This window comes from Glossina fuscipes, unplaced genomic scaffold, assembly GCF_014805625.2.
Source record: "Glossina fuscipes isolate IAEA_lab_2018 unplaced genomic scaffold, Yale_Gfus_2 1, whole genome shotgun sequence".
NCBI lineage: Eukaryota > Metazoa > Arthropoda > Insecta > Diptera > Glossinidae > Glossina > Glossina fuscipes.
Window position 1 is genome coordinate 13,684,578 of NW_023998415.1, and position 13,260 is coordinate 13,697,837.

The 13,260-nt window shown below is 32.8% G+C and overlaps 1 long non-coding RNA gene across 1 annotated transcript; it reads right to left on the reverse strand.

The window, feature by feature from the left end:
* Nucleotides 1–7,529: 7,529 nt before the first annotated feature.
* Nucleotides 7,530–8,464, reverse strand: LOC119632155. Its single transcript, XR_005246745.1, has 2 exons — nt 8,148–8,464; nt 7,530–8,047 (listed from the first exon to the last, which is right to left on the reverse strand). It is a non-coding gene; the product is annotated as an uncharacterized LOC119632155 (long non-coding RNA).
* Nucleotides 8,465–13,260: the final 4,796 nt, after the last annotated feature.

The following is a 13,260-nucleotide window of genomic DNA, read 5'->3' on the forward strand; positions in this document are numbered from 1 at the left end:
TGGCTTCGGAAGAGTACTCAGACCATGTGTGTGTGTGTGTGCGCGTTCTCCGATATGATTTGATTTTTGGTGTGTCTCGCTAAAATTTTTGATTGAATTTTTAGCTTTAAAAAAATATATATATTGCTTTTTATGAATGAAAAAAGAAACAAGTGGAGGAACTGAATCCGTCTTAACACTAATATTAGATTCGGAATCTTTTTTCTATGCCCAGTACACACATATTTCGCAAATCTAAAAAAATTTGCATACATTCTTGTCCGTGTACGTTTGCGCACGTTTATCTGTTCCGTTTATGAGCTTGTTGTGGACCTATTAATATATCGTCTTCAAATTTGACAGAAATATTAAAAATTGTGTTGGCATTGGAAAGTCGAAAATCTGTAGTGTTTTCAAAAGTAAGAAAATGAGATTTTTGCTTATTACTTATAACCATCCGCATGGGTAGCTGAGTAGATAAGAATCGCCACCAAGTCATTGTTCGCGGATCCAAATTTCATGTGCCGGAGGGTTTTCTTTGGTCGTAGCTATGCTCCGACGACCACTTCTCTATCTCTTTCTCCTTCCTCACTTCTCTGTCTGACTGTTAACGTGTCACTTGCAAAGGGGAAATCCCATAAATTAAAAAAAAAAACAAACTTCAACAATACGAAGTCTTGCATTCGATGGGCAATTCTGCCTTATCACTACAAATGTGGAAAAAAATCGGTCACGCCTATTATTAATATTAGAGAATAATGAAATTATTTTTTTTGAGATTTTTTTTAAGATAACGGCACTAGACTAGGTCGACAACGATGGAATAAATATTAAGGGAATGTCTGATATCAATCTGCAGGAAGGCGTTGTTTATTCATGAAAATGTGTCATGAATTCAAATTTTCGAATTTTTAACGGATACTTGCGCTTTTAGTTGCTACAAGTGCATCATGCTCATTTTTTTACTTTGTTCTTGAAACGTTGAAACGTTTATGCATATGCACTGAGACCTGGGTTTTTGGACTAAATGCCTATCAAACGTATAAATACTCCAAGGCGTTAAACATAATCAATGCTCTTTGAGAACAAGTCAAGCTAGTCAAGCTAGTCAAGCTGGTAGCATAGTCCAGTGTATTTGTTTTACCTTAACTTTGTCTACCTTATTTTATGATTTAACAGTGAATTAATTCAATTAGAGTTTTTTTAACTACATCTTATTTGCACAGTTTGCTTACACGTCATGCGTACTATATATTATTAATTCGCTAAACTGCTTTCTTGCCTTAAGCTGACGCAAATGTAATGATGATGTGGTTACATCGTTTAGGTAGATGTAGTTTTTAAAAAAAATTTAGAGGTTAGGTTGGTCCACGCAACGCATTAGGCAACTAATGCATATGTGAAAATATGATTAGGCGAATCTTTAGAAGATACCTACTAGTCCTAAATCAATTTACAAAACGTGATAAACGACAGAGAATTTTCTGACGCTGGCGATGTCTTTGTTTTGCAAATTATTGTGATGATGCGCGACGAAAGATAGTAGTTTTTAAATTAGCTTCGATTGAATGGTGTTTTTCATTACTTCCTAAGTTTAAATACTTTTTAAAATTCAAAAAAAAAAAAAAAGAAAAGAAAACACCACATGTTACACCTTTCAACGATATTCTCTTCTACGCTGTAAGGTAGTTTAGATAGTGTAGCTGTAAACATCACCAGGTACTTTTTAATATAACTTGTTGTAATTTATTATTATTGTATAATACCGAAGAGTAACTTTTGCCAGTGACGGCTGTGCAATTGCAAGCTAACAGCTCAACATTTTTATTTTATCAAATTATAAAATATTTTATTTAAGGTTATATCACATCTGAAATCGCTTTGCGTGATCGATGAAAAATTTGAATTTTATGAATGAATTTAATATTTGGTAAAATGTGTCATTAATGACCTTTTTTTTGCGCTAATTGTGTCAGAGATAATTAGTGTGAAATCCTGTATTAAAGCCTATATTAATGGATTAGGTAGTCATTTGCCAAGACGATGCCAAAAATTTCCTCTATCTCTCAATTGAAATATGAGGAATTGAAAGTAAGTTTTTTATGCTTTTATAATAAACAGTTCTTCATAATTAACTCACGTGAAATAAAGAATAGTTACAACTGAAATAAAGATTCAGTTGGAAACGTTTTCATGGTAATAATTTAATTGTTTTCCGAGGATAGGAAAATCTTATGACCGCAAAGGTTGCCGATAGTATCTAAGCGTTTTAAACACACATAAGCATAATAAAATTTTATTTGAACACATCTATATTGCAATATTTTCAGTATTGAATGTCACGAGCCAGTCAAAAATAAAAAAAAAGTACACTTAAGGAAATGTGTAAGTAAAAGTTAAATGCCATTTTTCTTCTTTCTTTTTGGTTTGGTTTTCAAATGACTTTAAAAATGATTGATCGAAACATTGAAGTAATTTTCTCTTTTTTGCCCATATGCATTAAAACAAGTAAGTCCGTCGCTTCGAACGTTAAAACTTAACTAAGAAGTTATCATTTATTTCATATGCCTGCTAACGGAATTCCTTTTAGTAGTATATGTAAAACATGTATACTTTTGCACAGAAGTTTTGATATTGTTTTTAAAAAACGGGATCAATTGTCTTTGCATTATTTCCTGATGCCAGTAATTTATTTGCTAAAGTTGTTTTAGTAGAATGTATTTTCCTTAGCGGTTTTACTGTGAAATTTTTCCAAGCGTAATATAAGTTTCTTAACAAAGCAAAAAAAAAAAAAGAAAAAGTTGAATAAATGTTGAATTCGTTAGAATTGTAACACATTTCTAAGGGTTGAGAGGAGGCTCGTATTCGCTCGCACTAAAGTTTCCGGTTTAGCCGAACCATTGTAGAGTGCATCAATGACTTTTGCAAGCATTTGATAATCTGATTATGACACAATTCCAGAGCACACAATATGTACGTACAACATAATTTATATGTAAGCTCGCAAGCTTGTGTCTTTGTATTTAACTAAATGAAAAGAGACTGCTGACGATTGTAAAAAAAGATCTACACGTTTGTATAGCTGAAAAACAGAGAAAAAAGAAAAGAAAAAAAAAAAAGGGAATCATACAGTAGAAAATTAAATAAAAAATTGGAGGGTTGCATACATTGTTTGAAGTTAAACAGAGTGGGTGGATGGGAGGTAGGTTGGGTATATTTATGTGTGCGTATACAATTTGAACGCACACCCCTGCTATTTAACCCTGCTCGGTCCTCTGTTAATTCTCGCCAAGTCACAACATAAACAACAAAGGGAATTGTTAACGCTTGTTTGATTGCGTAATTAAATTATATGCCTTTTATGCGGTCCTCATGAGTACGATAATCAATTGTCTGCATAGTTTTGCAGAAATCTGGGCTATCGAACAAGTAACCAATAAAATATTACAATTAAATATATTTATTTTTGCGTTGGTAAAATTATTATATATTACACTAAATTTTACTAAATACTTTTACAAGCGCAATATAAAATACGCTAGAAAGCGTTAAAAATCATCGTTTAATCATTCCATTTCCAGATTATCTAAAATGTAATTTCATCATATGACATCCGGAATCAATTCAAATCCATCTCTTTTGTGATAGATCTCTGATCACATAATGATTTTCCCCGTTATGCTATTTGTCGTATACCGTATACTAGGATTCAAAAATTTCACCTTTTTACGGACGAATCAATCGAGTGATCGGTTCGAAATCATAATCAATTGAGGCAATTTAAGGGGAGAAACCACTGTTACAACTTAAAAGTACGATTTTGTGATGGAGCGAAACGCAATAGAACGAATTAAGCATTGAAAGCAAGTCAGGCTAGGCCACTATTAAATACCCTACACCATATTGTTGAACACAATTCTTATTGTTGCCATAGAACACTAAATTTATACCCTATTCTTATATGAAGCTACTACTATTATCAAACTGTATACTAAAAATTAAACCGTTTTGCTAACTTTCCTTAAAAATGGTTGTGTCCAAGAGATTCACAAATTGTGGTATGTATTCAAAATTTAATATGGTTAATTTTTATAATAAATATTACTATTATGGATCAACTTTCATCATAACATAATTAAAATTTCAATTTTTCTGTCCAAAAAAACAAAGTTTTCTTAAAAACCCGCTCGGCTAGGCTAGGATCCAAAAAATAGATAGAGATAGTTCAAATTTTGTAGAGTTAATTTTTTTATCTTGAATCACTATTATGATTTGATTTTCATCATGAAGCATTGAAAATTAGATCTCTTTGTCATATGAACTTTAGTTTTCGTTATATGAGAGGTAGTTGAAAAAATTTCCCGAGACGGTCCGAAGTTTTCATATCAGTGTAGAATGTTGAAGTACCGTTACTCAATCATTTTGGTCGAGAAATTTTGAAAGCTGGCAATTTTTTTCATATAACGACTTTATATGGGAAGTAGTCCAAAAAGTGAACCGAACCAAACTGTTTGCAATAGTGTTCGGCCTTAGGTCAAAACATGTCAATATACCAAATTTCATCAAAATATCTCCAAAAATTGCGACCATTAGTTTGAACACAAATTTACATTGAAAGACATTAAACGGATAGATGGACAGACAGGGTTAGATCGATTCGGAATAAGTTTCTGGTCGATCTTAAACGCTGCTGCCTATTACATAGGTCCGTGCAAGCTTAATCTATCACAAGTGATGTACGATATAAAAATACCTTTTGAAAAATGGTAACGGCAGAGCCATCCACGTGAAGCATCTTTTATTTAAGTGTTTTTATAACATACACCACTTTTGCCACAAAATTATATTAAATTTCTAGCAGATGTGTGCAACACCCAAAAAGGACTTGAGGTAGACCCAACTGTTATTATACCGACCGGTTCTAAATAATAATAATTTTGAATCGATTTAAGCTTGTCTGTCCGTGTGTCCGTCTTGCTTTCTCTTGTTCAACCTAAGGGTCGCTCTTTTTGACATATTTTGAAAAGTTTTTTACGACGGGCTTTAACCCAACGACGAATCCTATCGATCAAAATGATTCATCCCGGTCCACGTTTTCGATCGCTTCTCATAAGACACTTTATTTTGAAAGGTCGTTATATGAATACCTGTGCTAAGCGAAGTTAATAGTGGGCCGTGTCCTAGTGTTTTTGTTTTTTTATATGTATTTTTTATATGCAGTAGCTGGGTCATCAATAGTTCGGTTAAATTTTTTTTTGTTTTTTTGCAAGTAACTTTTTTGCGCCACTAAACTAACATCATGTTAACTGTTTAAACGTAACGGTAATTTATGTGAAATTTTGTCAGACTTTTGTGGCTGCTTATCTAAATCCAAGAAATATAAGCATAAAAATAGTTTTCTAGGGATACCTTCACAAATACAAACAAAAACATACCGTTTTAATATCTCTTTGCGCAGTCACAAGTAAATAACAACACAAGACTGATGAATACTTAAGTGATTTATCACATCCAGTCGATCAAGGCCTGATAAACTTTCCCAGTTTTTAAGTAGCAAATTCAACCTTGAAGCTTGTAATATAAGTAAATGACTTGTTAATTAAGCTGGACTTTGGGAACGTTCTAGGTTCTAGGGTAGAATGGAATGAAAACTTCCTCTTTTTCATCTAAATGTTACTGCTGGTGAAGGGAAACCGATTACATAGTGCGGTAAATAAACGTTGGGCGACTATGATATGGGTTTGATAAGAGAACTGAAATTGACAGTTGGGATGCACAGGTGTATTATTACATGAAAAAAGTTTAGCTAATACGTTCTCAAAAAAGGAAAGGAAAGAAATGACGAAGAGAAAACACAACATAATTATGCGTTATGTTATGTTATCCTGTTTCCTTAAAACATTGTTAGGATGACTAAGAATTACGAAAGTGATGAATATACGTACAGTATATGATAGAGGACATCGTCTCTAAGTATTTGTTGGCCGTCAGACAAGAGCTGAGGACTCCTTGCAATTGTGAGGCCTGCCTCAAAGAATTTCATAAAGCATAGATCTCATCAAGTCAGTTTAAAAAAAAAAAAAAAAAAAAAACATCTATAAGTATTAGAATGTAATCTATTATCTTTGTAGTAAGGAGTAGAAACATTTTTCTTCCTAATCGCATTTATTTTCTTCTCATTTTACTTCTTTACGCTATAAAAAGCTCACTTTTAATATCCCTTGCATACGCAAAAGGTTAGGTGAAATAATTTAAGAAATATTTAAATGTTTATTTTTCATTTCTCTGTTTCTCATCTTTCAAGTCTTGAGCCACGTATCGGTTTCGCCGCAACGCGATACACATAAAGCTTTTAGTTGCCAAATATGAACGAATGCATCGATTTGTTTTGATCGTTTAATCGGGATGATTAATGAAAATGAATATTTATTTACAATGCTCATCAAATGAGAAATATTGTGTAGCGATGTGACGTAAAAGTGCAATTCGAGTTGAATATGATGATCGGCAACACACACACACATCAACCACAATTCGAACAAACGCATTTAAATTGCTTACACATTTATTTATGTTTAGGAAGCAATGTGAAAGGTTACACGAAACAATTTATTAACCAACACAATTTCATTATTAGCTGATTCCAAAGTCGCATCATGTTTGTACTACGTACATTTTAGTAAAATCTATCTTCATTTTTGTATATTTATTGTAAACGAAATTTTTATTATAATATTATAATATATGAATATTAAAAAAAATGATACAATAATTAATATTTTATTCCCTTTTTAATGTCATTTGTGAGGCAAGGAACAGACGACATTGTAATGGCAAGATCGATGTAAAAATCGTATAGACTTATATTAGAATCAAATCGAAGAAATGTTATTGAGACCATTATAATATATTGTTCAGAAATTCGCTTTTACTAGATACAGTTCGTATCACTAGATCCTGGATATTTCGATCAAGAGAAATACATTTCAAAGTTCTTTTACTTTATTACTTTGTCTTTCACGACAGTAGAAGTATTTATTTACAATTCTATTTCTTAACATTAGAATTATTCACAATTTATTTTGGCCGTACTCTCAGCTTAAATGTTCTTGGCCGACTAATTCTCCCTTCCACAAATAGGTTATTTATATACAATTTTACAAGCATGTTACTATACCTAAATTTATGATTTTATTTCTAATCCCAGCCTGCTTTTCCTCTAATTGTTTTAATCGGCCTGCAGCTGCATGAGGCGCCTGCAAATGCTCATTTGGTTTTTCCCTCTTTAGGGAAATCATTATTACGAAAATTACTTAGCTGACATTAACTGGATTTGGGATTTTCGTAACAATATGTAATAGTGGCGATCAATATCTTTAATTTGGAAAAAAGATAATTCTTACATATTATATGCAGCCTGAGAGGGCTTAATAATTTAAGATAAATTGCTCTTATCGATGGACTATTATCACTGTGTTTTGGGATCCATTATCAGTAAAACTATTGTCTGTTGATTGATTTGATTAGCGCTTGCGGTGCCCTCTCGATCGTTTATCTTACTATTTTCGACAGGTTCACTATTGTCTTCTTTCTCATAATAATAGTAGGATCCATAATTCAAAATTGTATCGCAAATGTCCTTCACTTCTTTTGGATCTCTTCTGGGTTAAGCCTATCATTTCGCTGATATGAAACATATTTCTCATTGCCGTAGACGCTTCAGTTTAGAAGCTGAGGATAAGGGGCCATAGGAATGAGGGGCGTAGTACGTGTGGTATCAGGAGTTTCGATTTTACTTGGGTATTTCTTTTCTTCTTAAACGTGATTTTGTCATTTTAATAAACATCTCGATTTTCCTCTTTTAGGAGCAAGCGGCATTTAAGGCAGCGAGTAGATCACGTAGTAGTTCACTGGGCGGGGTGACATTTCATAATTTTTAAGCATTTATAGCAAAGTAAACGACCGCACGCTACTCTCGCCGGCAATACCTTCTCATCAAAACCTATGGCGCATATATCATTTCCTTCAGTCTGCGACATTGCCCGTTGTGGTTGATTTCACACCAATTCTAGAAAAAGTGAATATGCGAATTATCGCGTTTGGATATTTTTTTTGTAGCTTTAATCCAGGTCGAAAGTTTAAAAGTATTTACGCTGTAGATTACTTACTTGAATTTATATTGTTTTCCTTTATTAGGAGTCGTACTTTTGTTGGTTCAACAACGTTCGCTTCAACAACATTCATACACAACATTATATATATATAACTAAAGTATGCATTTTTATTTACATGTTGTTCAAAACGTCAAGTAGTCAATTTCGGAAAGTGATTATATATACGCTAGTCATTATACAGTAGGTAAAGCGGACGAAGCAGGAAAAGACGGAAATGTTTTATGCGATTTACAAGTTTGCGAATATTGTGAATTGGATAAACGATATATATAATAATAATAGTTCATGCGGCGACTTTATAATGGCTGCTATGTGTTTCGGTTAATAAGCATCTAACGAAAAGTGAATGAAATAATTTTTGTACGCTGTCTATAGCGCCAACAATTAATAGATCGGTGGCAAGTGCCCAGAATTCGTCTATAGGGTTTCTTACTGTTCAAATGTTCAACTTCAGTTGAACATTGTACGTAAGTTAAACAGAAAAATTATCGATTGTCAAAATTGAAAAAAGATACTAACTAAGCAATGCACATGCCGGGCGTGAGAGCAAGCAAGTGACTACGTCTAACCAAAATTTATCGATGAGGGAACTTCGCATTCACGTTGAATATTTTCTAACCAACCATCTCTTGTGAATTCACTGAATTTTTCGAATATGAATAAGACAAATAAGACGCCAATAAGCATTCATGATTTTTGATCGCATCTATATAGGTTTAAGATAAAGTAGCATTTACTTTGTAGTTTATGCACATGCATGGAAGACGTTAAACTTGTGTTCTCTATCTACCCGAAATACTAAGACGAATGACAGAGACTACACTCCGGAAATTGGAAAGTTCCTTTTTCCTGAGCAGTGGCGTGATAAGGATGCTGCATGATGTGAAAAAACGAAAAGTGATAGAGATGTTTGCCGGAAGCATATTGAAGAAAGCCAAAAATGAAGGTATACCTAAGTGAAGCCTATCGACAGGCGTCAAGATCGTGACTGATAAATTGTTGATTATGGCGTATCAGAAACAGTTCAGAAATGACCGGGTACAGAGCTGGTGATAGCAGCATCCCGTTATCTGCGACGCCAGGAATGACTTTGTCTTACAATGACTGATAGGCAGAACTTCCTAGACTATACCATTGACGTGGGCGATACATGAGTAGTAGAGCAGAATTTATAAGGTTAGTGTCAACCCATTGCATGACTTCCCTAAATCGTGATCCTTGAGAAGTGGTCTGTAACATAATAATGGATAAAATGATACCCACATCTCAGCCGATCTTCTCACAACCTAGCGCTCCTTCCTCAGTCAGCTGCGTTCCAGTACATAATCACTAGGTGGGATATGCGGAATGTAAAATGAACATTAATTAGGGAAGTAAGTGCAATCGCAAGACAGATTTACGTTCATATGGCATCTTTATCTCTATTTTTGTTCAGTAGGCTATCTCAGAGAGCAAATTCTTGTTGGAAAATGAAAACACCAAATGTAACACCAAATTATGGCGTTACAGCTTTAGAAGTAGCTTAGGAAAGGTCGGAATAAAGAATACTGCCTTGTAGTAATATTGGATGCAAAAAAGATTATTAAATCCGCTAACTGGCAACATGTTGTCGTTGGCATCTAAAAACTCAAATTACCTTATAACTTGCTAAATATTGTGGCCAGCTGTTGTAGATGTAGAAAATTTCTGCGCGAATTAGCCAGAAAATGCAAGAAACATCTTGTAATTGAAGGAGTAGCGAAAGGACCGTCGGATTTGTTGATATCATGCACGATTTGAAAAAATAGAAATCGGTATACGTAAGCAATTGTCCCTCAATATAGGGAATTGAAGTGTAAGAGATTTTTAGCGGGGTCCAGGCCCGCATTGCCACCATATACGGCTATCGATGCTTTCTTACCTATCGCATTCATATTTCTATACATACATATATCCTACCGTATGTGTGCTTATGTATGCTTATATACACTCTTTCCAACTTTATGAGAAGACTAATGTTGAAATTAGCGTTAGCTTATGCGGTATTGTGTAGAATGAACGCTTAGTACACGTAAGTCCTTCTTTCGTATGAAAAGTATATGGATAGTCGCAATACAGATAATAACTTAATTTACAAAAGTCAAAACATACATGTGTAATACGTACGATGTGTGTGTGTGTGTGTGTGTGTGTGTATGCATGCGTGCAAAATAGAAAAAAAGGACCCCATTGATTACAAATTCGTAACACGTGCCGCGATTAGAGGTGAATGTTAGTCCTCTGAGGCGAAACGAATATAAAAGAATTGATAATTTGATAAAATTTTGTGTATGTAAAACTGATCTAATCATAAATGTATTCGATGTTTACATATGTGCTTCTAATAAAAGTTTTTCCCTATTTTTTTTTTTTTTTGTTTGTTTTTTGACTTATCAAGCGAGTCCATGCCAAGTCTACTTATTCACGGCTAGTTAGGCTTGAAAAAAGTTCGATATTATCAAAAAGATTTAGTTATGCATTGATTTCAACGTAAAAAGTTTTTACAGTTCTGCAGGCAGTTATCACACGGCCATTGAACTTGAAGAATTTAACAAATATTTAAAAAAGATTCTCCCCTTGTCCTAATTAGACTTGACCTCTCCTTTCCGTTAACTTTGCTTTATAAAGATGTTCTCAGTAGTGTAAATTCAGTGCAGTTACAACGTATTGCTAAACGAGAAGTTAAGAGTGCATTTTTTTAATAAGCACTATTAAAAAAAAAATGTCTGCACGACATTTAGATACGAATTCGAAATAATTATATAATTCGTTGTTAATCAAAATATCTGTTAATCCTTCAGTTTGTTATTCCCTTTTAATTAATTCGTTCAAGGGGAACTTTTTTACTCATCGGGCAAATTTAATAATAATTATTTTTAGCTATGAGTTTCGTAAAAATTAAGAAGAAATGTGATATGATCTCTCATCGCTTCGCTCACTGAAATCATCGTTTCAATAGCGGAACACTTTCCTAAGTTCAATCGAAACGAAAATTATTCAAAAGAATAATGAAATTGGCCACAATTGGTACTTTGGAAGATCAAGTCTTGAATATTTTTCATATATATGTGTATAACTTTAGCTATTAATTTCTAATGACATGGGCATTATTATAGCTAATGGCTTTTCCCTTCCGAAACTAACCGGAACTGTAGACTTTCTATTTAATTTGTAAAACTGTTCGCGATACGAACAGATTAAGTTTAAGAATGAAATATTTTACAAGAATAAATTAATATTATTATTATTTATTTATTTATTTATTTTTATTTTTTTTTTTTGCTGTTTTAACGTTTTTTTTTTTTTTTTTTTTTTTGTTCGCAATATATGAGTGTGTATTTTGTAAATTGAATTTACATGAAATGCAAATGATTTAGGCAGGCACTCACTGTGAAAAAGTAAAACACACCCACATATTCACTGATCTGCTCGTGCATGCATCTACATGTTAGTCTTATTTCAAGTGTGAAGTATTCTGTATAAAAAGCTTCAACTTATGCTCCTTAACCAAACCTTCTATTACTCCTTCGTATACGTTCATGTGTATATATCTCCTTTGCAGGCTGACTTTTATTTACATTTCGTATGAATATATTTATATATCTCTTATTCCATGCATATTTTTATTTGCATTTTATGAAAATTCTTAAAAAACCGGAGAGGACGAGAAACGAAGCGAGAAAACTGGAGAGAACGAGAGAATTTATAAAATTTTATAAAGCGTTTGGAATGATTCGTAAAGAAAGCTTTTAAAGAAGGCATTTAAAGGTATGAGTCCATCAGCTTTTCAGTTTTTAAATAAATGTGTTCAACCATGAGAATGCTAATAATACTCACGTTCAACTTGTTTATATAACTGAACAAGAATTGCGAAATTAATTTAAAATTCACATACATACATACATATATTCGTCAAGAATATTAGTACTTTGGCCCAAAAGTGATCCCAAACAATCTAACTGGCACGTCTTTAATTAACGAAATGTTTTGCAAATTTTTTCATACTCGCTTGACGTAATATGCATGATTTTCACCTGCTTTTAAATGTGAACATGAAAAGTTGTCTGCTAGATTGTTAAGGCATTTAACTAATGAAGCAGTCCTTTTTAGGTGATCGAGTTATGCCTCATATCATTTGGTTTGCCTTTTCATCATAGACTAAGTACGCAAGTACTTACACTACCATTACCATCAAAATGTTCAAATTGAGAAACTCAATTTTTTTCATTTGAATTTTCAAAATTTGTTATATTCATTTAAATTGTATGCATACAGCAGAGCAACGATATATATAAGTATCACTAAGTCTAAGATATTCATCGTTGATTTGATTTATTCGACAAATTCAACGACAACAAGTTGAGATAAATGCCAATTTTTTGAAAAAATTTTCCAACTTTAACGCTTCCAAATTAACTTTTATTTTGATCTTGAGAATATATGTTGTTCGCATATATTAGTCATTCAACAAATGTGAATTACTTTTAATAAATAGTGACGAAAAAAAAAAAATCATTAAATTAAATTATTTCTACTATGAACTTATAAAACATTGCAATTGTCTATCTAAGGTTTTTTTTTTTTTTTTTTTTTTTTAGTATGCTATACTCTTTAAGAGAGTCTACTATCGTGGCCAGAGTCAACGAAAATCGAGATCGACGTTTTTCGTACGTTCGAAGCGAATCTGTGATTCATGGACGATTCGCTTTTATTTAGATTTCGCGCCGTAATACAGATTAAATTGAAATAGATTTTAGCTGACAATTTTTATAGGGTCGTAGGCGGTATACATCTTAAATGGACTCGAACAAGCTTGTAAGTTTCGAACTTGTAAAAATTTGTCATGTTTTCTTTTTACACGGGGGGCACAGTACATAGCTGAACGTCCTCTTGTTCCTCTTGTCTGTTTTTTTTTTCTTTTTTTTTTTTTGCTCATAAAGCGAATTACTATTAAACTGTTGGAAAATATTAATTAAACTGTTGTGTTAAAAGTAAACAAGCATAAAGAAATGGAAAGAGATCGGTATGTAAAAACTATATCAATAAGAAGAATGAAGATGACGTCCGAAGTGATCTCAATAATAATTGA